At 44.1% G+C, this 27260-nt stretch overlaps 1 protein-coding gene across 3 annotated transcripts in view; it reads right to left on the bottom strand.

Moving 5' to 3' along the window:
* The window catches only part of SH2B2 (SH2B adaptor protein 2), a 72191-nt gene extending 49308 nt beyond the window's left edge, over positions 1 to 22883 (bottom strand). Inside the window, exon 1 of one of the 3 annotated variants that reach the window (XM_029612619.1) lies at positions 22717 to 22883. The gene's annotated coding sequence lies outside the window, so the exon portion shown is untranslated. Of the gene's footprint in view, positions 1 to 22641; positions 22661 to 22716 lie in introns of those variants that run through there. The other 2 variants (XM_029612617.1, XM_029612618.1) reach the window with 2 other exon arrangements.
* Positions 22884 to 27260: the final 4377 nt, after the last annotated feature.

The following is a 27260-nucleotide window of genomic DNA, read 5'->3' as shown; positions in this document are numbered from 1 at the left end:
CTAGGACTCAGGCAGTGTCACGAGCAGAGATTACATTGTCTTCCGTCAAGATTTGCCGAGCTGTGACCTGGTCCTCCTTACACAACTTTTCCAGGCACTGTGGCCTGGATGTGCAGGCCCGGAAGGACACAGCTTTTGCACGTGCGGTGTTGATCAGACCGAGGGCAGTCTCCCCACACCTGTTCAGTAGCAGCTTTGGTACATCCCATCAGTCGTGGATTAACCTGTCTGAATGCTAAAAAAAAGGAGAAATTACTAGTTACCTGATAATTTCCTTTTCTTTAATGAAGACAGGGCCCTTGGGTGCCAGATGGCGGTACTATTGCCTTCCTGAGTGGCTGCGTTTCTGGGGATTACTGGTAAGTGTCAGATCCAGTCCCTAGATTAGTGATATTACACTCCTTATCTGAGCTCAATGTTTTCCTGTTAACTGAGTGTTTGTATGGTTGTCTGTTAATAGTTATGATCATGCATTGTTTAGTTGTCCACAGCTGGCTTTTGCAGAGAATACTAGCAGGCTGATGTCGGTGCAGGAGTATATACACTGTGATGTCAGCTTTACTCTGTCTCCATCTGCTGGTAGAGGTGCATAACCATTGGTTGTGAATTAACCTGTCTTTATTAAAGAAAAGGAAATTATCAGGTAAGTAGTAATTTTTCCTTAGGTGCCTATATGCAGCTCAAAATTTAGGAAAAAAATAGTACTTAACTTCGGGACTTGTATAGAAATGCTCAAAGCCCTTTAAATATCAGGTTATTTACCTTTGGGTAAAGAGACAATCTGAAAAAACTGCCTATCCTGTAAACAGGTAAAAGGACGTGTGGGGATGAAAAATGCACAAACTTTCATCTGCGGGAAGAGTAGGTGGGAACAGAGACTGGAGAAAGCATCTGTACATGCCAAGCTCTGTGGGTACTTTTTCCACCCAGAGGTAAATTTTGAAAGGGAAAATCCATCCGATCTCAAAATCACAATTGAAAACACCAGAGTTTTCAGAGTGGGAACAATCTCGCACTTCCAACCCCAGATCCAGTAATCAAGGCTACACTTCAACACGACCGGCCCGCAACTTCGCTCTGCCAAACTGCAGGGCCACGAGTCTGCTGTGCCACCGTGCTGCAGTGTTAAATGGAAAGGCCGACTAGAAATATCAGTGCTGCTGTATTTCACTATGGGGTCAATTAAAAAAAAAAAACATCGCATGGAAAAATTGACTAGTTAGTTTTAGCAGGCTGTTTTTAAGGAACTTTTTTTTTTTTCAGTTGAAAGTGACTAGATAGGTTTTCAGCTGAAAATTCACCTAATTGCCTTGCACAAATAGCAGGCCAAACTCCAAACAGCCAAATTATGACTGGCTACTAGGCTAGTAGTGCGACCTGGGATGAACGGATGAATTTAGTCAACCCACCCCTGAGAAAACCTGTGACCAGCTAAATTTAGCCACCTCGTGAAATAGGACGGTAAATTTAGCCACTCGATGGGGGAAGTTTTAAAAGCGTTTTAACCAGCTAACTTTCAAAGATAGCTAGTTAAACCCTTTGAAAACTGACCCAGGGGAAGTAAAATTACACAGTCAGCTTTCATAAAAAAGCCAAACATGCGCAATTATCAACAACTCCCTCCTGGTCTACATCACCTTGGACACATATAATAGCATCAACACCTTAGATACCCATGTACAACACATTCTAACAACAATATTACAATAGTATACCATAATAAGTCACTCTCCCATTCCCTTCAGACATCATCATCATCTCATATGATTCCATTTTACATGGGAAGACTAACACCTCCATATTTCTCACAATAATATAAATGGCACAAGATGGCCTTCTATATTGCATTGTAAATTCCACTATATTTTTATGACTAGATCTTAATGTACATATTTCAAATGTTTAGTTACTGTTCTCGTTGTAACTAACATTACATACTGTAAAAAATGTTTTTGTTCTTTTTTCACGTTAAGCGTTAATGAATGTAATATGTTTTTTAAACCGTGAACCGGTGTGAAGGCATCTGCCAAACCTCAATACATAAAAACATACAAATAAATAAATACATAAATAAATAAACAAGGCTGATAGATGATATCACCAAAATGAGACTCCCCGGTGTTAATACTATCCAAAAATCCCCAAAGGAACACACTGGTCAATTCCTATATCTCTTATCAATCAATAATCTGAAAATTTATTTTTAATTTTTAATTTTTTTTTTAAACTCCAAAAATTAAAACATATATTCACACTTTGGCTCTGCAGTTAACTGTCTGAGGTTTTCCCTCTCTCTTCAAAAGAAGTCTGTTCTTGATAGAAGAAAAATCTAATAATGGTAGTGTGAATATTGTTGATTTTTGGAGTTCCTCTGGTAGATAATATCAACATTTATAACAGATGAGTTTGCTATAAGCATTGATCCTACATACATGTCTCTCAATCATAATTGCATTTATTTTTGCCTGCCTTTCCAAAAAGAAACGCTCATGGTAAGCTTGCAGTAGTATTATTAATTCAGGTACAAGCCTCCAACCCAAAGGGCTTACAGTCTAAGTCAATACCTGAAGCAATGGAAGATAAAGTGACTTGCCCAAAGCTATAAATAGTGTCAGTGGGAGAAGCGGGTTTTGAAGTCTGGCTTCTCTGGTTCTCAGCTCACTGCTGTAACCACTAGGCCAAGCCTCCTCCTATGTCCAGCTATAAAAAACACACACACACATATACAGAGAAAAAAAAATGCTCTTCGGATTCTAAAAGTGGCCTTGGAAACATTCTTAGGCCGAGAAAAACATGCAAGGTTCAGTCATTTTCATGAGAGGAAGAGCGAGTGTGCTTTCTTACAGTACTTCATGCACCCATTCACATATTATGAATAAAACGAGGAGCGTGGGAAAGGAAATCTCTCCTTGTTTCGTCATGTGAGTGCTGAAAAACTATGACTATTTCAAATTCTTTTTCCCTAGCCTTTGTTTATAATGTTGGCTGTTATGGTTAAAGCTTTCTTACACTTGTGTGTCTCATTAATTCACAGGGAAATGCATGTATCAGATTGGCTAAGGCCTCTGTTCCAGTTTATAATCCTGGCATACACCGTGCTGTTCTCTCGCCCGTGCTCCCCAGCTGCCACTGACTGATCTCTCAGTCCCCGGCTTCTGCAGAGCAGCACAGGAACAGCTGTGTCCCCACAGGATGGCTGAGGCTCGGTGCCATTCCCTCGGCCTTGCAGCTCGAGTCTCACTGGCAAGGAGACTGCAGATTCTCAAGGCAGCCTACTGGCTGGTTTCCTCAGCCAGAGGAGATAAAGACCAGGATAGTCCTCATTTACTTTCCTCTCTCACACACACACACACTTTTTTTTTTTTCATTTTTAACTCTGGCATCTTCCTCTTTTACAGTACAAAGTTGCTTAGGATGAAAGAAAATCCGAAGGTCCACAAAGTCCAGCCTTAATCCGATTGCCTAACAGCTCTTTTTGGGCCAGTTGTACAGAGTGCTTTTATCCATAAACCCAAAATAGGAAAAACGTTTCAGTACAGCTGGCTGCCTGCTATACATGATAAATCTAGGGGAAGGCAAAACCTCCCCAACTGTGCATCTATAGCCAGTTTTACAGCAGTGAATACAATTCCTTCCTAACCCCAAGTACTATAAAGCTATAGATTACTCACAGAACTAGCACTTTGCCAAATGTGTAGCTATATCATATCTGCCTAGATCTTTTTCCTCTAAATGTTGATCTAATTTACTTTTGAACCAATTTGGTTTGTAGCCATACTGAGCACTGCAGTCCAAAATGTTCCATAGTTTCACCATCATGTAAAAATTCTTTCCTATGCAGGTTTATTTAAAACATTTATATGCCACACTGTTAAGAGGGTTTTAAAAAAGTTTTCCTATGAAGCTATTGTTCCTGCACTGCAAATGACACTGATAACACTTGTAAAAAAAAAAAAAAAAAAAGCCACATGTAATTACATAAAAGCAATACAAATGACAAGGCAGAACTGCTACGGTTGGTAGCAATTTTATATTATCAGGCTATGCAGGATTACTTAAAGGCAACTTGAACTACCCAAGAATTCATACATTTGTAACTAAAATGATTCAATACAAAAGGCACTTGAAGAGACTGGTTTCCTCATTATCTGTCAGCCTGCCTATAACTTTCAATTCAGCTGTTTGTCTCTGCAACCTTTGTTATTGCGGTTTTAACTTCATATCTAAATAACCAATAGACAAACAAATATAATGACTGGGACAATTGTTTTCACTTTACAACGCTTTATAGCTTTGAAAGCAAATACTGATATTGTTATCTAACCTACAGTTTACTTGTATACTTAACTATTATCACCCCATATTTCATTCAGCACGGACTTGATGAAAGAAGCATAGCTCTCAGAAGCTAATCAAAATGTCCATTAAAAAAAAATAAAATACTAGCTGCAACTTGTCGGCTGCCTTATTTTACCTTCCTCCCTCACACAATGCATTGCTTTCATCTGGGGACAGCTAAGCTCTAAAACGTCCTTTTGTATCTATGTTAAGGGCCAAGATCCTTAATGCCTCAGACATCTCCCTAGCGTATAATCAAACAGATGCACTGATCCATGCCAGACTCAACCTGGTTAGAAATGAAGTATTTCCATCAAGAATAAACTAGGAACTGGATTATATTTTTCCAATTTTACTCTTGCCTCTGTAGCGGTATCAACACTGCCACCGGTAAGCACCAATGTTACAGAGCTTGCTTGGATGTGTGCTTTCTTCCTCTTAAGAATCAACCTGCTGTGGGATGACAGCAACTCAAATCCTGGTCCAGTTATTCAACCACAGACTTACAACTGGAATAAAAATAAAAGGTTTGGTGCTCTGTTAATATACCATCTTGAGCCAACCTGTGGTAGAAGCACAGCACATTTATCCCAAGGATACTAACAAAGACGCAGACAACGAGTCTCATCTCATTCCTGGCTATGTCCATGCTGCTGACCATTTTACAGTCAGTCCCTAAAATATTTATCAGAGAGCATTTTGAAACTTGGTGCACTATTTTCTTGGAAAGATGAGCTATCTGCCCTGTAAATGCAGGTTTTGATTTCATGCCTGGTGTCTCTAATAAGATCCTGTCAAAAATAATTTTGGAATTAATCTGTCCACCTATGAAAAGAAAACCAACATTTCCCTCTGACCCATCAGCAGCCGCTCCAGAGCATGTAAGATGCAGCTTTACAACCACTTAACGAGCGATCACTCTTCAAATTTCAAGACAATCTTCATGCCATGTTGGTACATGAACCTCAACACCATGGACACAGGTTAGCCGGTTGGTGAGTGCGCAGAGATCAGAACCTACTCTCCCTGCTCCAATTTCAAACTAATTATTGCTCTCTCAGATTTACCATATGATAGGGGGCAAAGGCTGGTTGCCGCCATTTTGAAAAATGTCGTTGATAGGCCAAGAGCTAGGGAGTGCGCCAGGCTCCCATTGCACCATCAATGGGGGGGGAGGCTGGGGAAGGAGGCCAGGGTCTCGGATCCCGAGACCACCAGGGAATTATTTTCAAGGCAAGGGAGGGGGAGGGGGCCTTCCCTAGACCACTAGGAACATTTGTTTTGGAAAGAGGGGACCAGAGGGACATACTACAGTGGAAGGCAGGGTCTTTGGTAGGGGTAGGTAGTATTTATGCTACTGGGAGGGATTTGGGTGGGCAGTCACCATGTAATTTCTAAATATTTTTTTTTTATTTTTCACATTGTTTTTGCAGGGCCACCTCGATAGGCGGTCCTGGGATGGGCGGGCATCTACCAAGACTCCTGGGGGCCATTTGTGTATTTTAGGGGTGTGCATTTTGGCCCTCAGACCCTTTGACATGATGATCTCCCCAGTTGAGGTGGGCTGCCATTCTGCACATTGACGCAGTTTTGCCGTGTGATTTGTCATGTTTCTCCCCACAATAACAAAAAAAAATTGTGCAGCAAGACTGCTGCAATACTTTTTCAGGGAGGGGAAAATCATTATGGGTACCCCCCCTCCCCATGATATTTGCCTCCCCCTTAAAGTATTATGGCTTAGTAAATGATCCCCTTAGAATGTGAGCCTGTGGGGATAGAGAAATACTACAGAACATCAATGTAATCTGCTTTGAAATGCCTGAAAAAGTGGAATATAAATCAACTAAATAATAAACATAGTATTAGCAATTGCATTGTTTTATACTTTTTGAATCCCTTCATCATTAACAGTTATTGCAGTGGCAAGCTATACATTTTAAATAAACTATAAAAGAAATCAGTACATAAAAACATAAAAAAGCCAAATGAGCAGCCTAAATACAATAAAACCCTCAGATCAAAAAGCAGCTCATCAATTAAATCTATAAGTCACCTTAAAACAATTTATCAAATTAATACTCTAAAATGTCAAAAGCAGCCACAAAGAGCTAAGTTTTAAACAGTCTCTAAAAGATTAGATGTGCATTTTCTGCCTGTACACCCCTAGGAATAATTTTCCAAAGCGTAGGTTGCCACATAGGAAAAGACAGGATCTTAGTCAGCTTCAAGCCTTACAAGGAAGGAATAGATAAAAGCTATTAGCACTGATGATCTCAAGGATCGACCTGGCACATCATTTAGCAAGCATTCTGATCCCAAATCATCATTTAACTCTTTAAATGTCGAGCTCAGAATCGTAAACTGTGCTCGAAAGGGCAAAGGGAGCCAATGAAAATCCCCAACTCTTTATCTTTGAAATTTCCCTTAGACATCAATTGAGCCACAGCAATCTGCATCAACTGCGATCTTCAAATGCTCTTGGCTGGCAGACCAGCATAAAGGGGGTGACAGGAGTCTATAAGCATCAGGGCAAAACAATTTTTAAAGCACACACCCAGAGAGAAACGGCTTTAGTTGGCACGCCAGAGTGCGCTCTTGACAACAGTTGGAGATTCTGTCTTCCATACTTAAAGCAGAGTCCAGAATCACTTTAAGGCTCTTTAACTTGTAATTTCAAGCACTAAAATAACCTCATCCAATATTAATTCCATGTCAGCTTTATGTACTGCAGTTTTACTAACCCCCTAACACTTCTGTTTTATATGGGCTCTGCTTTAAATTTACTTGCTTTTATCCAGGGCCGGATATGGTACCCGTAGGGAGAGGATCGCGGATGATGGGTTTCGTGCCCAGAAATCGGAGCTCAATAAGAGAAATTCCAGCTTTTGGGCTCCATCAGAACTAGCAACCCAGGCACATGCCTACATGACCTATTCCTAAATCCGGTCTTGCTTTTATCAAAAAAAAGACAGCATGCAGAGAATTTGGCATAAAACTGCAAAGGTGGGATCAGAACCCAGCAGACAGTATAGCTGAATATCTGTATAAGCAAGAAAACAAATTCCAAAAAAATCTGATAACACGTAACTGGGGTGCAAATAAACATTAAACAGAGTGGGAGAAAAACACAGAGCCCGGTGGGATTCCACATCGTAGTGCTTAGATACTGAGACTCAGTCCTTCCAGGCAATCTTGTGTTCTCATCTCTAGAAACCAGCTAAGCCAATTGGCTACCTTTTCTTCTATACTAAGATCCCATAAGCTATGTTTTAGAGTTTCATAATCAAAACTATCAGAGGGCACCGTGAGATCTAAAAGAATCAGGAAATATTAACTTCCCTCATCTAAATCCTAAAAGCATCCACAAGAGCCACCAGCACCATCTCAGTGCTGAATCCAGAAGGAAAGTCTGACCAATACGGATCCAGAAAATCTAGATTTACTTATATATTTCAAATAATTGCCAATGCACTTTGTTCTATCTTACTGATGAAAGCAAAAGTAGGTTAGGGCAAGGGTCTAAACCTTTTGCATAAATTAGAATTAAGAGATTCTTTTTTTTTTTTTTTTTATTAGCCTGTACCATGGCATCTTTAAGTGCAATAGGCATATTTTGATTTAAAGAAGCATTTATTACAACAATTGTTTTAACAATGTCTCACCTGTAGACTCCGGTGCCTGTGTCAATCAAAGATCTAGTGAGCATACTGTTGATCTTAGTCTGGTAAGATGCAACCTGCTGTCAGTAGTTACAATCAAGCAAGGTAAAAATAAAACAGGAAGAGAGACAAAATTCAAAGCAGACATGGCATCCTCTGGCAATTCAGAGCATGGACAAGATACAATTTTTCCATATCACGCCCCCAATTGATCACAAAACATAGACCCAGAAGCAGAGGAATGAGCAGGAAAAGGGCATAATGATGCCTTACTCATTCTAAATAACTCTCCTGGGTCATTTTCTCCTTTCCCTATAGTGGCTGAAAAAAACATTTTCATTTAGCTGAATTACTGCTGTCTTGTAAACTTTGATTTGCTCAAGGCATTGAGCCGTATCTTCAACTGATTTTGACTTACACCGGCACCTTTTCAAACACTTGATTAAGAAGCTTTAGTAGATATAAGTGATCGGTGAACCATGAAGCAATCTTGGATGGGTGTGCAAGCATGTTCTATCAAGAGCTGAAAAATGATAAGCATCACCAAGTTTCAGATTCCAAGCATTTACAAGCTCGTTAACAGATCTCCCCTTCATCAGGAACTTTAAACACTGATTTTTTGCTTGGCACAGTCATATAAAATAGGAAACCCCAACAATCACGGAAACTATTATAAAGAATAAAATCATAGAACTTATAGAAAAACATGGTTTAATGGGACACAGCCAGCATGGATTTACCCAAGAGAAGTCTTGCCTCACAAATCTGCTACATTTTCTTTTTTTGGAAGGGGTGAATAAGCATATGGATAAAGGTAAACCGGTAGATGTGGTGTATTTGGATTATCAGAAGGCGTTTGATAAAGTCCCTCATGAAAGGCTTCTAAGAAAATTAAAAAGTCATGGGATAGGAGATAACCAGCTTGCAATCCGCAAAAGGACAAAAGGAAGGAAACAGTAGGATTAAATGATCAATTTTCACAGTGGAAAAGGGTAAACAGTGGAGTGCCTCAGGGATCTGTACTAGGAACGGTGCTTTTCAATATATTTATAAATGATCTGGAAAGGAATACGACGAGTGAGGTGATCAAATTTGCAGATGACACAAAATTATTCAGCATAGTTACATCTCAAGCGGATTATGATAAATTGCAGGAGGACCTTGCAAGATTGGAAGATCGGGCATACATACAGCAAATGAAATTTAATGTGGACAAGTGCAAGGTGTTGCATATAGGGAAAAAATAACCATTGCTGTAATTACACGGTGTTAGGTTCCATATTAGGAGATACCACCCAGGAAAAAGATCTAGGTATCATTAAAATCGTCAGCTCAGTGTGCCAGGACGGTCAGAAAAAACAAATAGAATGTTGAAATTATCGGGAAGGGAATGGTGAATAAAACAGAGGATGTCATAATGCCTCTTTATATCGCTCCATGGTGAGACCGCACCTTGAGTACTGTATGCAATTTTGGTTGCCGCAACTCAAAAAAGATGTAGTTGCACTGGAGAAGATACAGAGAACAGCAACCAAAATGATAAAGTCAATGGATCGGCTCCACAATGAGGAAAGGCTAAGGAAGTTAGGGCTGTTCAGTTTGGAGAAGAGAAGACTGAGGGGGGGGGGGGGGGGGGGGGGAGATATGATAGAGATCTCCAAAATCATGAACAGGTAAACGTGAAACGATTATTTACTCTTTCAGAAAATACAAGGACTCCATGAAGTTAGCAAGTAGCACATTTAAAACAAATGAGTAAAAAATAATTTTCTCTGAACATACAATTAAGCTCTGGAATCCGTTGCCAGAGAATGTGGTTAAGGCAGTTAGTGTAGCTGGGTTTAAAGAAGGTTTGGATAAGTTCCCGGAGGAGACGTCCATAAACTGCTATTAATCAATAGGGAACAGCCACTGCTTGTTGCTGGGATCTGTAGCATGGAATCTGTTTAATGATTGGGTACTTGCCAGGTTCTTATTCTGGTTTGGCCTCTGTTGGAAACAGGATGCTGGGCTTGATGGAACCTTGGTCTGACCCAGTATGGCAACTTTTATGTTCTTATGTAACAAGCATTACCACTGACTGCAGAATAAAACATTAAGTCTGAAATTTGTCCTGCTTTACAGGAGGGGTCAGACAATTTTGTAGTTCCTTTTGCAAAAAAAGGTGAGACGTCATTTTAAGCAAGTTTTAATGTTACTGAGGGAGGACATTTCATTCAAGGATTCTAAAATTCCTCCAGCACTTACCCTTTCCAGACTGGCACCAAGGTTGATGCTTCCTGTTCTGAGCCTTGACACTTCCTCCTCCTCCTCCTGGGCCCTGACTGCCAGCGTACGCCTCCTGGGCCAAAAATGCTGCCACTGCTGCTCCTCCCTTCCACCAGCCAAGAAAGTCCATTTTGCCCTAGGCGAGCAGCTTTACAAATCCCTGGTGTCAGACGAAAGGTGGAATTTCCCAGTGAAACATTTACTTTGCTAGCAGCTAACCTCCCTGAAAATCATTGCCAGAAGATGAACATGAAACTTTTGGGGGGGGGTTTCATGCTTCTAAACTTCGCTCTCGGGACAGATGCCGACGGGCAACACTGGAAACCGAAGCCTCGCCGTTCATCCGCTGAACGGGTGCAGCCTGCGCCTAAAGTACAGGATGCCCCATCGCAGAACGGGTACGACAGCACGGTCAGCAGCAGCAGCACAAGATTCATGCATACAGGGCCCTGCCAACACGCCTCGACCCTCCTGAACACGAGGGCTAGTCCCCTCTTTCTTCTCCTCGCCCTGACTTACGCCAGGGATTGGTGGCTCTCTCGTGGTATGGACATCTGTGGCTGCCGGGAACTCGGCCAAGACGGCCCATTTCGTATTCACAGAAGCCACCGAAAGGCTTTCAAACAGGCAGTGACCGTCGGCCCGAGCCACATCCGAACCAGTGGCCTGGAGAGCAAAATGTCTGCAAACTTGTGCTGATCCTTCCAGTTATTAATTCTCCACCCCCACCCCCCACAAACGCAAGACCGCTAATAATCGAGAACTCGTTACCTCTGGCTGCTGGCAATACATTTACCTGTGAAGTTCAGCTTCCGCTTACAGTGGACATGATCTGTCCTTAAATACTGATGGAAAACAAGCAAGCAGTGTTCTCTCCTTTTAAACAGGTTAACAGTGACCAGGAGTTTCCGATCTCTTACCACGTTCTTTATTAAAATGTTTACGCTAAATTAATTCATTGCATTTCTGCCTGCTCCCACCGAGATGGTTGCACTTGACAAATCAATTTTAAGAAGTCTTGACATTTCCACCCCTACAGCCCTCTCTCATTCCAGCTCCATTATCCTTCTGAACCTCAGCGCTGCGTCAGCGGCTACGGTTTTAATCCTTCCGCTCATCAGCAGAGTGCCTCCAAGATCACTTAAGACATTCACTAAGTGCAAGCTGCATCCTCCTGCCCACTCTACAAGATCTGATCATCAGACGAAAGGAAGAAACGGCACTATCGATTGCATTTCTTTTTGCTTCCTCACTTCTTTTTGTTAAGTTTCTTTAATCTACTTCCCTGCCGGAAGGCAAGCCAGCAACACAAACTGGCTGCGCTATGACTCATAACATCATATATTCGATAAGGACCAATTTCATCCAAGCCACGCGAGGAAGTTTTACTCTTCCTTGAAATGGTCGTTTCCAGAGATTTGGAGGCTTTGCAGGGCAGCAGATTTAAAAAAGTCAACAATCCATGAAGCACTGACCCATGTCAAGTGCCTGAAGACATGAGGTCTAGGCAACCTCTACCGGAAATGTCAGTCAAGGTGGTTTCATACACAAGAAAGGCTGCATATAAGTAATATTTTTGCCATGTAGCTTTTTGAAGCAACGCCTTTTATAAATACTACAATATACCTCAGGGAAGCTGTTCCCAAACTGTGAGTCAGGACCACAAACGGGGTTTACAAAATCAATGAATGGGGTTGACCAGAAATAGGGCTCTTCCTCCATCCCTCAACGTGTACCTTTGCGTCCCCTCCCTCTCTCCCATTTCTCTCTTACTCTGAAAGAGGAGCGGCCTAGTAATTAGAGCAAAGGGGTTGGGAACCAGAGGAAACCAGGGTGCAAATCCTGCTTCTCCCTCTGACATGGTTTGTGACCTTGAGTAAGTCATATCGCATCCTGTCGTCTTAGGTATCCACTTTTGACTGCAAGCTCTTTGCCTCATGGACTTATATCTGAATAAATATCACCGCTGTACAGCAGGGTGTACATGCAGTAATGCCGTGCACAATGATGAGAACCATTATAACATTTTAATAAGAAAGAATGTAAAGAAATGCCAAATGTCCAACATTCTAGCAGGAAAACATCAGCAGAGGCAAAGGATTCGTTATACCACATTCAGTTATGATTACATGAGGGGAAAAAAAAAAAAGTCAGAACATCATAAGAAATGCTATACTGGGTCAGACCAAGGGTCCATCAAGCCCAGTATCCTGTTTCCAACAGTGGCCAATCCAAGTCACAAGTACCTAGCAAATGCCCAAACATTAAATAAATCTCAAGCTACTATTGCTTATTAATAGCAGTTTATGGATTTTTCCTCTAGGAACTTATCCAAACCTTTTTTAAACCCTGTAACACTAACTGCCCTAACCATATCCTCTGGCAATGAATTCCAGAGCTTAACTATGCGCAGAGTGAAAAATAATTTTCTTCGATTTGTTTTAAATGAACTACCAATACCAGAGAAAATCCTTAATCCTTAACTTTTCTAGCAGGATTATTCCAAAAATTCAGACACTCAAGCTGCTTGTGCACCAGATCTGAATGCGCTCAAGGTCAGATGGACCTTTTTCAAGACTACAGCGAGCGATTACGTGCGCAGAAATAAAACAGGGCACTCCCAAGGAGCACAGGATTTCAGAGAGAGGAAAGAAAACCAAAACCCTTTTAATATGGTACGTCACCCTGCCTCCCTGATGCGGTCCACTGGCAGTCAAGCAGAAGGTGTCACAAAAAGGCAACATGGTGTGCATCCCAACGTGACAGAAGAAAAAAAAGTGAATAATAGTGTTAACGGTGCAGCATATGCTGCTTAACAGGTGAATTTTCAAAGGAGTGACGCGTGTAAATGTAACTTAGCTTTTTACACTTGGGACGATTTGGTTGAAAAGTCAGTACAGTGTTTTTATTAATTTCTATGCTTTTTAAATAGGAAAAAAAAAACAACCAATGGCCAATCAGGAACAGGAACAATAGTTACATTAGAAAAAGGAGCAGAAAAATAATATTAAGAAAAAAACTGAAGTTAAACACCCTTCCCATAATTTAGGAATGCGTTTGGCGGGAAGGAGATGGGTTATCATATAATGGGAGCAATTTTCCCACTGCTCACTTAACTTTTAACCACAGACCTTTCACCAATTTGTTTAGTTAAAAGACTTATATCCTGCATCTTCCAGAAAACAGTCATCCAGTGCGGATTGAAAACAAATATATAATCATAAAACAAATACATCAAATAAAAAACATAAAACATCACAAACCAATACATAAAAGCAGGTTAAACAATTTACAAAGTGAAAATGTGTATAGACATACTTTCACTGCAAAAACTGCCTGAGGAAGAATAAATGCAGACACCTGCACCTCCCTTTTCTGTGCATCTTTCCCCTACTCCTATAACTAGCCCACATGTATTTCTGAAAATTACAAAAAAAAAAAAAGTGCATGCGTTGTTTCAATCTCTGCCTCCGAGAACACTGCTACTGAATACGGGTAAACACGCAGGGCCGTGGAGCCACGCGTAAGCTTTTACCTACACGCAGGATGGGAAATTTTCAAAAGAGCCCAGCTCCATGGGTAATCACCCACTGCTATACCTGCAGAGGGGCTTTCAAAAATGTATGTATTTTCTTCTTATGATGACAAATAAAAAATTTAAAAAAAAAAAAGTCCTCATCAAGAAAACAGACTTCTATCATATCCTTCCCGAGCCAGAGAGTTTAGAGAATTTCATCCCCACTTACCTTAGTTCACAAGCGGATACTTAGATTATAGACACAGCAATTGCGCTAATGGACCGATTTCCAACCCAGCTCTAACCATTTTTTAATCTTTATTTTTGGAAGCGCAAGTCACATACAGCGGGACTTAATGCCAGGTGAACAACATACATTTATTATATAAGATGTTTCTTATTATATAAGAAACATCTTATATAATAAGACCTCCCATGACACCACATTATGATGTATCTTTACATCAGGGGGTGGGGGTTGTGAATGAGTACCTCTACCTGTCACAATTATAAAAGCTGCCCCCAGTAATTGCAACCTCTTGTGCTAATCCTTGCCAAAAAAAAGCTTTGCAAGTCTTCATATCTTGCTTATATGTCTTTGTGCAAAGCTGTTACTTTCTCCATAGCTGCCACCTCCCATAAACTGTGAAAACAATCTGATCTTCTCTGGGGTTTTCGGGAGAGGAAGAGGGAAAAATTTCCAATAATGGGCCATGCCACACCCTGCCCTCCCCTCCCCCCCCTTTTGTGGCCTTTTCTTCTAATTTGTTATGAGTCTGGGCCAATGATGCTCGTCTGAACTTTTTATAGCATCGGCGGTGCAAGTGGCACCAATCCTGAGCAAAGGGGCCTTTAATTCTGTAAACTTTCACCTGGATATCTGACGATATTCAGTCCATGGAAGAGATATTCTGACCAGCTCCAGGAAGGGGAGATGAATAGTCAATTCTGTACTACAGAGATTCGATCCTGTGCATAATTTTTTGCACAGCTCCGCATGTCGCAGAACAGAGGCCAAGGCAGCCCAAATGCAGGACTGAAAGGCAGTGCCCCTGCAGGTTGGTTCCACAACTCTACGCTACCACCTCAAGTCAATGATGGGAAGATTCTGGCCTTCTTGTATCACATTAACTACTTATTTACTTGGAAAACATGATTAAAAAGAAAAAAAAGTTACTTTGAAAGTATATAAAGAACTTGTTTCTTAAACATATAATTAAGATCAGGAAACAATGGTGAAACAGAGGGAAGCTGAGGATACAGAAGGAACTCGTGCAACCGGGGTTGCCAACTTTGTATCAAAGATAAGAAAGTAAGAACATAAACAGTGCCATTCTGGGTCAGACGAGTGATCCATCGCGCCCAGCATCCTCTCCCCGTCAGTGGCCAGTCAGATCCCAAACAGGAAAGCCCAGGCCACGCTGCTCACTTCCAGAAGCGGGAGGCAGAAACACCTACGGCTAATGGTTAGAAATGTATCCAAACATTTTTCAAACTCAACTAAACTACTAGCCCTGACCCCATTGATCTGGCAGAAAACCCCTTGGTTTTAAGCTGTGCAGGGACTGAAAAAATACTTTTTAGAATTTGGTTTAAACCTATGAGTTAGTTTAATGGAAAGCTCATATAACTGTTCCCTATGCCTAACTCCGAGTTTGCCTTTTCCAGGACATTAATGAATGCGTTAAACATTGGTCCCAGTACAGATCCCCACAGCACTCCATTTGGAAAACTGACCATTTGTCCTACTCTGTTTCCTAGTTTGTTTGTTTTTTTAACTTTTTATTTCTAGAAATTAAAAATAAATACAGAAATCCCAAGAAACATTCATAAGCAAACACAAAAGAAAAAAAACAAAACAAAACAAAGAATTTCGACATGTAGTCCACCATTTCGGAAGGAGAGAAAAACAGAGCACATTAGGAGATTAGGAACAAAATAGGAAATTACACAGTGAAAGGTATAACAGAAAACCTGGGCATCCCAATTACTCTAACGTGCTCCTTGCACCATCCAGTATTATCGACCCACATGCGGCCTGATTTTAAAAGGGCCATGCGTGTAACCCCCATTACATGCCGAAGTGCCAGGCCCTGCAAAAGGGCCAGGCCGGAACAGCGTCATTAGCCGCTGTCCTAGGGAAGCGCGCGCCGCACAGGCAGCTGGCCAGCACGCGGAGATTACTTCTGCTCCCAGGGAGCAGTAAGTATGAAAATAAAAAAGTTAGAGATAGGTATGGTTAGGTTAGGGGTCAGGGAGGAGGGGTGTAAGAGGTAGGAAGAGTAGGGTTAGGGATAGGAAAGTTCCCTACCAGTCCGCTGCTTAATTGGAGAGGACTGGGAGGGAGCTGGGGGGAGGCCCGATTGCGTCACTGTGCATATTTTGCTTAAAATTTCCCCCCCCCTCCCCACGTGTGCGAGTCGTTGGCTGCCCACACATGCAAGCAGCCATTGGAATTTATAACATGCGCGCACCGGCACACTCATGTCAAAAAAAATCGGTGCGCTGTAACCGCGCGCCCAAGGATGTGCGCGTGCAAGACTTAAAATTGACCCTTTAGTTTCTTCAAACCTAGAAAGGATCCTAATTGTTCAGGAGCAATAAAAAAACCATAAACTTGAGCATAAGTAACCAAGCATTTACAGGGATAATGTAAAAAAAAAAAAAAAGGAAGCACCTAAGGCGCGAGTTCTTTGGCACGTAGACAAAAACACTCTCTATTTTTGTTGAGTTACTTTTGTTCCATTAGGAAAACCCCAAATACGTGGACCTATAAATTTCTCACTTATGTTCCGGAAATCCAAGCACACGGACCCTTCTCTAAATCCTGCCTAAACACAAATGACACAAACCAAGGAGATCTATCAGCTGCTTCATAATCCGATCTTTCCAAATTGCCACTGCTATTAATTGCATCAGTAGCATGGGATCTTCTTGGTGTTTGGGTAATTGCCAGGTTCTTATGGCCTGGATTGGCCACTGTTGGAAACAGGATGCTGGGCTTGATGGACCCTTGGTCTGACCCAGTATGGCAATTTCTTATGTTCTTATCTGTAAAATCTAAACTATCTCTGGACGCTGTCATCACTATCTCCCCACATAAAGGCCTCTTTCTCACAGGGAGGGATAATAAACCATGTTTGTATGAGGGATAGCTTCAACCAATATAGAAAGGATATCCTGTCGACCATCTCTTAAAACACTTCCACAGGAGATAACTCTTAGCTTGGAAAAATGTAAAAAGTGCAGATTAGATTTTATCTTGTATCAAAGCGGCATTCATCACTCATCTCACCAAGCTCTTTATGAATTCCCTCAAACTCTCCCCAAACTCTTTAGAGACAGCATCTCTTTATTAGCAATTCATTTAACATCACCAACCTGAGTAGAAATATCATTCACAGCAAAGTTTATCATAGCATCTAATCTTGCGAAGGCAGCCCAAATGCCATCCAAAGTACCCACCGGGAGAGGAGGAAAGGACCTGCATTCTGGAACAGACATGGCAGTCAAAGATGTCAACTTGGGACCCACCACAGGGCTTTTCTTCTACCTGCAAATTCCCAGGGAATGAAGAAATCGGATCTTTAAGCCTCTCCCCTCTACTGACGCTACTCCTGCTCTCGCCACTCTCTCAGCCCCTCCGTCATCATCCAGCGATGAACCTGCCTGGGGGCCCAAGGACGGAGAAACGGTGCAGCAGAATCTGGAGGGGAAAGTGACTGCTTCTCCAGAACCGGCCCAGCTCTCCTGCACCGGACATGGCAACGGAGAATCCCCTCCACGGTTCCCAAGCTGCGCTCAAGAAATCGATCTAAGCCTCTGCTGAACTAAATGTGTAGACGCCTCTGCAGATTATACTCTCAACTTCTCTTTATGTTTAGGTGGCATTTCTACTGAACAATTTTATAAAGTACGACAAAAAAGAGAAGTTGAAAAAGGGGAAAGGAGAGTAGCTGGACACAGAAAGAGCAATCACACTCCTCCCATGCAGCGTTTCCTAGCTTTTTACCAGTTTCCAAACTACAATAGGACATTGCCTCCTATCCTCCCATGGCATTTTTTTTTTACTCTCTCTCATGAGGGGCTGTCAAATGCCTTGTGAAAATCAAGGTATACTATATTGACCGGCTCACCTCCATCCACATTTATTTACACGTCAAAAAATTCTAGCAGATTGGTAAAGTATGACTTCCCTTTGCTAAATCCATGTTGGCTCTTCTCCATTAGTAGATGTCTGTCTATTTACATTTAAAACAAAATTGGAGAAAGTATTTTTTCACTCAATGCCCAAACTGTTAAATTTGTTGCTGGCGGACATGGTCAAGCCGACTAGAATAGCTTGTATTTTGTATTTGTGTTTGTTAGGCATTTATCAACTGCCGATACCGAAGCCCAAGGCAGTGAACAACCATACCTAATTAAAATGCAGTACGCCAACATAAAAAAAAAATAAAATGTATCAAACAGGAACAATTATGACCAGAAGTCCAGTTCAAGCAACATTAACCTGATTCATAGATCAAACGCCAGCCTAAGCAAACGCGTTTTAAGAAGCCCAGTAAAGGTCTCGGTACAACTCGATATCCACAGCGTGTAAGGTAAAGAGTTCCACAGAGAAAGCCCGCGGCTCTCGTTTCCATAAAGCGTGGTGGCCGCACAGAAGACATTACCTAGTAGTCCTCTCTGAGAGGACCGCAAGGGCCAAGATGGATTATAAATTCTCAGAGGAGCATTGATCCAAGGAAGAGAATCTATCAAGTGCAATTTATGGACTAAGGTAAGTACTCTGTAGGTCACTCATGACCGGCCTGGCAGCCAGGGTAGGTCCTCCAGCACAGAGCGCCCAGAGATAAGCCTTGCAGCTGCATTCTGCAGCATCCGAAACGACTTTAAAGCTGCCGCGAGAAGGGGTTAAGACAAGCTCCTGGAAGAAAAGTCTATAAACCATTATTGGCACCACTTACCCTGGGAGCGAGCAAGAAGGAATGGATCCTCTCAGGGTTTAATTTGTAGACAAAAATGAAGTGAATTGTGGAATGGGGGAAGTGAGGGGAGGCGGAGCAGGGCCGGGGGACAAAGGCCCATTGCAAACTCCCTCGCCTTCCCAAGTGAATCCGTTCTTCACCCTCTTCCTCCTTATCTTCATGATCCTCCTTCCTCAGCCTCAAGCCATTCTTCACTTGAGTACAGGTGGGCAAAGGGTTGAGCACTGCTGAGGGATCACTGGGATAAAGAGGAGGAAGAGGGCAGAGGGAACGGGGCCTTTTATCTCTATCCTCCTCCTCAGGATCCTGGCCCTCCATTCCCAGCCCCCACTATGAATTCTCCAACGGTCCTTGCTCACCTCCCCCTCCCCAGCGATCTTAGGGGCCCCAAATCTCAACCCACTCTCTGGTAGCCCTCGAGCCCTCTCCTCTTCCCCCCTGAAAAGTTAGCCTCTCCAGCAACTCTCCTCTTCTCCGTCCTTAGCCAGTAAGGCACAGGCTTCTGTCCTGTGGGATGAGGGCAGAATGGCATACACCATCCATTCTCTTCAGCCTTCTCCGACTGGTGGTGGGACTGGAATTCAAAAGCACGGCCTGCTCTTTGCCTTCTCAGGGGAGGAAAGAAGCCAGCAGCATGTACGTTCTCCTTCCCCTTCTATCCCCCCTCTCATTCACTCTTTCCCCATCATCACTCACACCTCACCCGCTCCCCTCACTCTCAATCCACAGTACCTTTCATCCTCCCACTCGCTAGCTCCCCCTCTCCTTATCTACCCATAGCCCCTTCAATCTGCTCATGCACTCTTTTGCCCTCCCACATCCTATCTCATTCCTCCCCCCCCTATATATGCCCACCCTCACTCTCCTTTCCCTCTTTGATCACTAACTCTCACTCTTCCACATCCCACAGTATGGTCACTGGGGCAAACATGACAAGGCCCAGGAAGCCAGCACGATAAGCAACAACGGGGCCAGTAAACCAAGACACCAGTGGCGGCAGAAGCAGTGAGGCTGGCAGGCATTCACCCTGTGTGTCTTCAAACTTGCCCATTTTCCCCTCACAGCCTCCTCAAAGGTGCGGGGAAATCCCACAAAAATGAAGGCCATGTGGCCGCCCCCATCTCAGGGTAAGCAGCTCTGCTTCCTCCAGTGGCTAGAGGACCAGAAATGATCCAAGCCACTACTGGCTCCGCTCCATTTCTGCAGGGGACCCATAACCAGCTTGGACTGGTCGGTTCTACTCTGCTTCTTCGGGTGCTGCAAACAAAAAAGGAGGCAGAATGCTGTTCAGGGTTGTTCCACCAGAAATAAAACACTAGGTAACAGATAGAAAGAGGAGTTGAATTAATAAGTCTAAAAGTTGTAAGCTAGGGTTGAAGCCTTGATAACTAGTGCTATGCTCACAAATTTCAAACTTATGCTAATTCAACCTCTTTTTGTGTCTGTTCTTTGCTCTACAGTAGGGATCCCCTAACGCAGTCCGCAAGAGCTGTAATCCAGTTGGGTTTTCAGGACTTCTGCAATGAATATTCATGAGATCTATTTGCATACAATAAAGGCAGGTCAAGCAAAGCTTACGTATATTGACTGTGACAATCCTGAAAAGCCGATTGGGTTGCAGCCCTGGAAAACAGCGTGGTCCTCTCTGCTCTATAGAATCTGCTTCAGGATCACCCCTTCCCCGAACCTGGATTAGAAAGCAGAGTGGCTGTTTTCTTCAGGTTCATTCCCCTCCTGCAGGCTGCCTGGATGGTTGGGCCCGGAGCAGAAGACCTCTGCTGCACTACCTGTTAAATCTAAAAAGAAGTGGTGGAACTTCATGCTTGAAAATTAAGCCCTAGATCTGCAGTTTGGGATCTGCCGCATACTTGGGGCCCAGATAGGCCACTGTCAGAGACAGCATGCTGGGCTCAATGAACTTTTGTTCTGACTTAGCATGGCACTTCTTGCGCTCTCAACAATAGCTTCTACTATTCTGCCTGGCACCAGCAGCAGCAGGCTCATTTGGTCTATAGTTTTCTGGATCCCTTTTAAAAATGGAAATTGATAAGGGGGATTAGATTTGAAATAGATGGGGGGAGGGAGAAGTGCACTAGCAGGACCTTCTGAGATTATGATTGCTGATGGCACAGGTTTTTTTCCTACAGTTAAAAGGACATGAAAACATCTGAATTCTGTATAGGCTGCCACCTATTTAAAAATTATCCAAAGAGCATTCAAGATCTCATGGGTTCCTTTCTCAGAAGTGGCCTATAAGGCCTTCAGAGCTCAACTGCATCATCTTTGGATTTGTCTGAAGTCTGGCCAATAACTGAACATCCTTGAGCGTGTCCAGTTTTCTCTAGGTCAGTGGTTCCCAAACCTATCCTGGAGGGCCCCAGCCTGTCGGGTTTTCAGGATATCCACAATGAATATGCATGAGATACATTTTCATGCATTGCCCCCATAGCATGCAAATTTTATCTCATGCATATTCATGCAGATATCCTGAAAACCAGACAGGTTGGGGGGTCCCCCAGGACAACTAACAGCTAGCCCTCTGAACAAAAAAACCACAATCTAGTAAAACCAAATTACATTAAAACTGAAAAAATTGTATACTTCATGCTAATAAAAATATTTCTAAAATCATAATGGTAACAAACGACTAGGACTTGTCTAAAACAAAATAAAAGTGTGCCTTCGAAATAGTGAATCCTTTCATAAAATTGTGCAGGATTGCACACAGGGCTACAATCTCCCAGGGTCAAACTGGCTGCTTTTTTTTTTTTTTTTTAATCTTCTGTCCCAAAGTACTGTGGGATTTGCAGTACAGTTTCAGCTGGGGGGAGGCGGACAAAACTGCTATGAATGTTAAAAACTGTGCTACCAAATCGCCTTCTAGCTACCTGGATTAAAAAAAAAACCAACCAAAAAAAAAAACAACCCTACAAAATGATTATTTATGTAGAGCTAACCTTCCGTAAAAGGAGGATCGCCATAAAACAGCTGGGAGGAAATGTAAAGTGGTAATTTGTGCGAAAGCCACCCAAGTCTCATGCCACTAATTCTTTCAGTACAGGCTCAGATTTACAGCGGCACGCACACACAGAAATGTGGCCAGACACAATGCTGCAAGATAAGCGGAGGCAGCATTCCTGCGATCCCACCCAGAGGTTTGCCCGTGCATTCGCCGGCCCGTGCACGCTTACTGTACCCTTCCCCCCCACCGGACACGGACTTCCTTCAGCCCTCTTCGCTCGCGCTAGGGTCTTAGGTATCCATCACACTGCATGCACCACAGGTGGGCTCTTCTGGTGAGGGGGGAATCCTGCTTCCCCCGATCAGAGGCTGAAGTCCTGGAGGGCCTGCCCCTGAAATGGGCATCCATCCTCAGCAAAGCTGCAACGGCAATGAAGGATGCAGCGCATCCCGGGCAAGAGGCAGCTTCCAAGCTCCGAACGCGAACCCGGTGACCCCTCCTGGGCTTTAATCGCTGCATAAAAACAGCAAGCACTGGGGCATCATCTGTCCCGCTCCGAGGGGCAGGGACGAAATGGATTGCGACAAGTGGTAGTGCCGTCTATTTTAAGATCCGAGGAGATGTGTTCATTTACTCTTGGGGTGTTTCTTTTGCATTATTCCATCTTTAAAAAGTATTCCACCAAAAATAAGATCAATTGTCCAAAAGACACCTTCATATTATTAATTTGCACTAAACTATCCATTTCTATCGGCTTTCGCAAGAACCCGAGATATCAGTCTTTTGCTTCCTGCATTTGCTTTAAAATCGGTAACAACAAAAGAGAGGGGGGGACGGTTAGCGATTCAGGGAGCCTACTGCGTGCACAACGGTCGCACAGAAATACCCAACCCCGAGGCAGCCCCGCACCTGAAATAAGCGGCCCCAGGCGAGGCAGGGGCCGGAGAACAGCTGACGGCAGAAATTGGAGCAGCGTACACTTACTTTGCTCGGTATGGGGGGGAAAGAGCGGCGGAGCAGGCGCCCGTATAGTAGTACCGGCAGCGTGAGCTTCCTCCACCCTGGGTGCACGGTGCGGCGCGCGCGCGGGCACCACCCCCTCTCTCGCGCTGAGGGGGGGGGGGTGAAAGGAGTGACGCCCGCGAGCTCCGCTCTCTGTGGCCGGGCCACGCCCCCCTTCGCGCGAGCTAGGGTAACCGATCCCGAAGTCTTCCCGCGCGGCCGCCGGGCACTTCCGCGAGAAACTCCGGTATCTCCCGGCTGTATAGCCTTCGGATTCCAGTTACTCGTACCCGCGTCTCCAGGGGGAAGAAAAAAAATCACAGGGTGGCTTTGTCTCGGTTTTTGGAAAGAGGCCCAAAGTTACCCCCGCCCGACACACACTTTTAGGTTTTATTGTCCGTTCCCAACACAATTTTAGACAGTTTTAAGTTTGAGCTCCTGCGTCCCCCTTCCAAATACTTTTTTTACATAGTTGGTCGCTGAAACCTGATTCTAAAGAGCCTTCTAACAGAACAAGCAGCAAAGTCTCGGCGAAGAATTACTCACCCTTTCCCAAAATGCACAAGGGTGGCTGCTGAGAGCATGCAAAAACATGCCGGGTCATGCATCTGGGAAATAGAAATGCGGGAAGAGTACGTGATGGGGGTGAAGCTCTGATGGTCACCTGCAAAGTGAGGGATCTGGGTATGAGCTTATGATTTCAAGATTGCCACAGGGTGAAAGGTAGTGGGGGCGAGCTGGAGGAATGCTAAGGTGCATTGGGAGAGGTATATAACCAGCAAAAAAAAAAATGAGGTGATAATGTGTCTATACACGTCTCATCTGAGCATTGTGTCAAATTCTGGAAACTACAAGAAGATTATAGGTATTCCAAAAGAGGGGTATGAAAATGATGCTACATCTGCACCATAAACTGCCTAGAGAGCTCTTGTGTAGCAAATGTGGTTCTCGTAAGACACTTAAAATTAACAAAGGCAAAATAAAATATTTATATGACTGTTATCATAGGTTAGTAGTTTTCAGTTACCAAGATTTGCCATGTAAGCTTTTGCATTTTTACTGCAGATTGATTATGCTACCATAATAGAAGCCAATCAACAGTGCAAAATTTCCAGACTTGCTGCTGCAGCGTTTGACACTGGGTGTTGCCTGCACCTTCCAGTCTGCCATAGTCGAAGCTGTCAGTGGTTTGTTTACTGCCAGTATATGTCTATGTTTGTCCATAGTTTTCCGTATATTTGGGATTGTAAACATTTATGAGAATCACATCAGATTTTTTTTTTAGGATGGAAGAAGAGTATAAGCAGAAACAACAATATGATGGTGAAAACAGAACTTTCTTATTTAAATTGAAAAGCATGTATTTTTTTGTTTCACATATGTTTCATATCCTACACTTGTCTAATGTAATTCAGATTTATGAATCTGCTGTCCTCTTTTGCCATTAACTATGGTTACCTTGATAGGGAACTTAAAAAAAAAAATACTGAATTCAATACCTCAAAAAAGCAAAATGGAAAAACAGGACTAAATGTTAAATTATCTAAGAAATGCAGGCCAGGATGCTATCCTCCTCCAAGTGGCTTGGAACTTTGATCTTATGAACAAGAGCTTACTCCGAAGGTGAGTTTCCTAGTGTGTAGCCAGATGGACTCAGGACCCGTAGGTTATGTGCTCTTCTGCCAGCAAATGGGAGACGGAGTCAGATTTCAAACCTGACGTCACTCTAGATATACCCCTGCAGTAACCCCAGCTCTTCAGTATCTCTCCTTCTCCTAGCAGATGCGGACACTATCCCACACACTAGAATAGTGTTAAGAAGAAAAAGAAAACTTTTACTTTAAAGAAGATCGAGCCCCGCTCTCCTGCGGTGAAACCTAAGGGTCCCTCCCCCAGTTGAGAATTCCTGAGGTGATTTCCAATATCCCTCAGAGGTGTGCCTTGGTCTGGTAGCCGGTTCCTGGCGTGGCCATAGCCCCTAGAGTGGCTGAAAGGCAGCAGGTGCACAACCGAGCGCAGCGGTGAAGTTAAAGCCCTCTCCCCCCCGCAGCTGGAGACTGTCCCGGCACTCGATTGATAAGCGCCGAGACCAGGTAAGCAAAAAAACTTTAAATTCAGGTTTCCGGTCTCCAAGGCTCGGATTGCCGTACCGATTCTGTTTCTCTTCCAGCGTGGTAAAAGGGAGCATGATCGGGTTGAGCAGTCCTGGCCGGGTTAGGCCCCGATCCGGTGCAGGGGTCCACATGGAGACCTGCGGAGGCATCGGCGCCATATTCCCTTCTCAAACGGCAGTACGCGCGGGGCAGGCCGGGCGGCCGATGCGCCTAACTTGCGAGCGTCCAATACAGACGAGCGCACAACCGGGCCGCATGCATATCTGAGGGCACCCCGTGCGCACAAACTATACACACAGCCACATTTACAACTACATGTACGCATTGAAACTAGAGGCAATGGCACTGGCACCCAAGAAGGCCAGAAGGCACCCTCTTTGCACAGCCTGCCACTTAAGAGCCACGCAGCCTGAACTGGAGTCCTTCCTGTGTCAACATTGCGATGAAGCCCAAGGGGAACAAAAGCCTGGCCCCTCACTGTCTGGTGATGGGTCCGGAACTACTACATATGATAGCTCCCCAGATCTATGCATCTCTAAGATGGCTTCTCAACAAGAGGGCACCTCAGAGGCTCCTACTCCGACTCCCCCTGGGATTAACATGGACCCAGGAACCTTCTCCTGGTTAAAATTTTTCCAAGGGCTGCAAGCCTTCGTTCAGGCGCAAGCAGCCCCGGCTGCGCCCCAGACTCAACCCATTCCGGAAGCACAAGACCGCGGCCCTGCTCGGATGCCTCGAGACATGCCTCGCCTAACCAAGATATAAAAAGAAATAAGCTCAGAGTGATCCGGACCGACTTTCAAGGTAAGAGGCGAAGTGGCCCGTGTCACCATACCGGGTAGGAAGTCCCCATGGACCGAGGAAAGCGTCAACAGAGGAGTCAATGGACACATGGGGATTCTATACTGTTTCACGAGATCCTGCTGAATAAAGTTTCCCCCAGCGCCAGGGTCCACTGGCGCCTGAGTGGAAAAGCAGGTGGAGCAAAGTTCCAAGGAGGCGGGTAGTAGGAACAAGGGAAATATAGTGAAACCGAGGGTTAATGATTCTGACATTTCCCGATGTGGGACTCGTTCCCTCTTCTCTGGACACTGAGACAGTGAGTGTGTGGACTTCCCACAGTACAAAGTCCAAATTGAAGGCGACGGGATCTCTCAGCAGTCGTGAGACGACCATGGCCAAGTTGCATCGGTTCTTCAGAGGGTAAAAAATGATCACCGTCCGAAAAAGGTGGTTCCTTGGTGTGAACCCGCTGAGTGGAACCATTCTCCTGGGCCCGCTCTTGGAGTCGACGATCAATTTTCCCTGTGAGGTTGATAAGCCCTTTGAGGGAGGTAGGAAGTTCCCGGGCTGCAAGTTCATTTTTAATTCGAGATGCCAGCCCATCTAAAAAAAATGGCGTGTAAGCTGTCCCCCTGCCAGTTTAGTTCCGTGGCCAGGGTTCGGAATTCAATTGCGTAATCATTTAGGGAGCAAGACCCTTGCAGCAGGTGAAGGAGATCGGTACCCATGGCAGGGAGTCTACCAGGTTCTTCAAAAACCTATTTAAAGGCCAAGACAAACCGTGGAAGGTTCGAGAGTAGAGGGTCAGAGTGCTACCACAGGGGAGAGGCTCATGCCAATGCCTTGCCATCCAACAGGGATAGGATGAAGGTCGTCTTGACCAAGTCATTCAGAAAAAGCGCCGACTGAAGGGTAAAATGCATGTGGCATTGGTTCAAAATTCCCCGACACCGCTTCGGGTCCCCCGAGTAGCGAGGTGATGCCGGCAAGGGAATGACTGCCTGACTGGGATCGGAAGCCAGGACGGTGGTGGGGCATTAAACTGAGTCATGGAGTCTTGACGGGCAGCAAGAAGATTCACATCTGCTGCTACCAGTTCCAAAGTCGACTGTAGATTCTGGAGCTTCAAAACAAAGCCAGGAACGGACTTCAGCGCAGCCAATTCCACCGGTTGAGAATCTAGTCGAGTTTTTAAGCGCTCAATAGAGGTAGCCAGTGCTTCCAGGAATCGTTGCTGCTCCTGGATCTTCTGGCCCAGGCCCAGAATGGCCTGGAGAGCAGAATGGCCTGCTTTTCTGTACTTCGTTTTTAAAGTAAATAAAATAAAATAACTTGGCAGACCGCGGAGTTATGAAAACCGAGGCCGAGTTTACCGGCGTCCGTCTTCATAACCGGTAGCCGCGGCAGATCGCGTTAAGAAGGAGGCGCTAAGGTCGCGTAAGCGACACTAGCGCCTCCTTCCTAGTGCGACCCCCCCCTAATTTCCATATTGCATGGAGCCCCCCTTGCAGGCACCATGCATGTACAATCCCAAATCCATTACAAAGTCTTAACATTAATACATTCCTCTCTCCATTCCTACAACCCTGGCCTGGTAAGGACAGCGCTTCTACCATGCACACCACAGCG

This window comes from Rhinatrema bivittatum, chromosome 8 (assembly GCF_901001135.1).
Source record: "Rhinatrema bivittatum chromosome 8, aRhiBiv1.1, whole genome shotgun sequence".
Taxonomy (NCBI): Eukaryota; Metazoa; Chordata; class Amphibia; order Gymnophiona; family Rhinatrematidae; genus Rhinatrema; species Rhinatrema bivittatum.
Note: the sequence above shows the minus strand (reverse complement) of the source record. Positions and strands in the feature narration are given on the sequence as shown.